Here is a 2,058-nt window from a genome sequence, read left to right as displayed (position 1 = left end):
CTACATTGTAAGAAGTTGGTCCCAATCCAGCCCTGGCATAAAATGGCATAGCTTCTGTGGATTTCAGCAAGGCACATGCCTGCTTATCCCAGGAAGAATTTGGTGCTTTTTCCCCCGACAATTCACTCCATTGTGGAAAATTCCTCCACAACTGAAGCTTGACCCCCTAAATCTCTGACTCTTCCCTGCAGTAACACAACAAACAAACAAACAATCTTCACCATGGTTCAATGGTCTACTCACTTGAAACATTTCCTGGAACCAGTGTGCGGTTGGTTCTTCCTCCAGCAAAGTCTTCATTAGCTTGCCAAGGGCTTCCAAGGACTCTATGTACAGTGACTGAAACCAGAAGAGAAGGAGTGAGGCTCAGCACAGATAATTTGTGTGTGTGTGTGTGGGGGGGAGGGGACGATTGGGGGCTAGGGAAAGCTAACCATAACCTTGCCAGGGAGGCCATGTGTGACTGCCATCACCCAGTGTCTGCTGGGCAGAAATACAGTGGATGGTGCCTGAGGAGAATTGTTGTCACGTACCTGTATAGGCAGAGCATCCTTTGCTGTCTCACCTTCCTCTTTCATCATCTTCTCCAGCGGAGGGAGGGGAAACAAACTTTTGAAACACTGATGAAGGAGCTCACGGTTTTCCTTCAAGGTCAAAGATGGTTTGAGTTTGCTGGCAGAAGAAAGAGAGAGAGAGAAAAGTCATGCATTAGACTCAGTACCACCTCCAAGTAAAAGAAATGGGTCCAATGACTGGAGATTGTCTCAATCTAAAACCCCAAATGCAAACAACCCTTCACTTTGCAGCTGAGCACCTCTTTGCACCTCTATTAAGTATTGGCTCATTGAGAAGTAAAGCTAAAGCTTCAAGTCCCCTTTTTAGAGAAACCCACTAGCTTCCTTCCCCCTGCCAGCAAGCCAGACACCTCCCTCCCCATCTGAACTCTCCTGCATTGGACTGCATGCCCCACAACCTCCAAGTTTGTGTCTTTCAAGCACAAACCTCCAAATGGACACATTCAAACCCTCAAGAACTAAAGTTCTGCTGGTGAGCAGCATGTGAGCCAAACCCGGCAGGCATCAAACTGCTCCCAACCTGGCACTCATGAACTAACAAAGACGACGTCACAGTGCCAGGAAATATGGCAGAAAATAGCCTACCTCAGATGTCTAATGGCAAGAATTGCCTTGTAGCGAACTGGAGATGCCAGGGAATCCAGTGGTTCCTTTTTAATGAAGTCCTGAAATGCACGAATAGGGAAATTAAAAAAATGGGAAATGGATTTGAAAGGCAGAGAGGCTTTCCTCTCACACCCTGAAACAGGGCCATATGCCAGACCTGTAATAAACAGACACCGTGCTCGGCAGGCTCTCTGCCTCAGAAATGGACCGTAGGGCCATCTGCAGGCTATACGGAGACAGAAAGATAACTCCCCAGACACAAGCCATTCCTGCCACTTACAGCCCACAATAGGTCGGCATCCCTGCCAAGCTCAGAGTGGACCCAGCAGCATTCTGGGTGCCGTGCAGGTAGCTCATGAGACTGCAGTGGTACAGTCACAGCCAATGGATAAAACAACATCTACCTGGAAACCCAGTCTGATGACATTACAACAAACTCCTTTGTACTTCAGTCCTCAAAGCTCCTCATCACTCACCAGCATGTAGCCAAGGAGCTCCAGTTTGTAAGAGAATTCGAACTCCTGGGAGTCTCTGGTCTCCAAAATGGCACAGCTAATCTCCGTGACATTCTGGATGAGGGTTAATTTTAGGTGCATGTCCTACATAATCCAGAAGGAGAAACAAGAGGATGTGGATGAGAAACGGAGAGAAGAACCAGAGTCCAGAAGATAAAGGTCAGGAATTAAATCTAGCCACAGGAGAGGAGAGAGGTGTCCACAGACCCCAGAAGGCAGAGGACCCTGGCTCTGCACCCACCTCAGAAGAAGAGAAAACCCAGGTTCATGAAAGAAATCCAGGGCCACTTACACCAGAGCAGCCAGGACTCCTGCTTGATGTAGCAAGGAAATCAAGCTCTGTGCAATTTAAACAAGCAACT

General features: G+C 48.0%; 1 long non-coding RNA gene across 1 annotated transcript; it reads right to left on the bottom strand.

The window, feature by feature from the left end:
* Positions 1-573: 573 nt before the first annotated feature.
* On the bottom strand, positions 574-1,770 carry LOC142070292 (uncharacterized). The gene is made up of 3 exons (XR_012666257.1): positions 1,658-1,770; positions 1,161-1,240; positions 574-672 (listed from the first exon to the last, which is right to left on the bottom strand). It is a non-coding gene; the product is annotated as an uncharacterized LOC142070292 (long non-coding RNA).
* Between the last annotated feature and the right edge of the window lie 288 nt (positions 1,771-2,058).

The sequence above is a fragment of the Caretta caretta genome, chromosome 28, assembly GCF_965140235.1.
Source record: "Caretta caretta isolate rCarCar2 chromosome 28, rCarCar1.hap1, whole genome shotgun sequence".
In the NCBI taxonomy this organism is placed as follows: Eukaryota; Metazoa; Chordata; order Testudines; family Cheloniidae; genus Caretta; species Caretta caretta.
The sequence above is the reverse complement of the archived record's forward strand: the minus strand, read 5'-3'. Positions and strand labels throughout refer to the sequence as shown.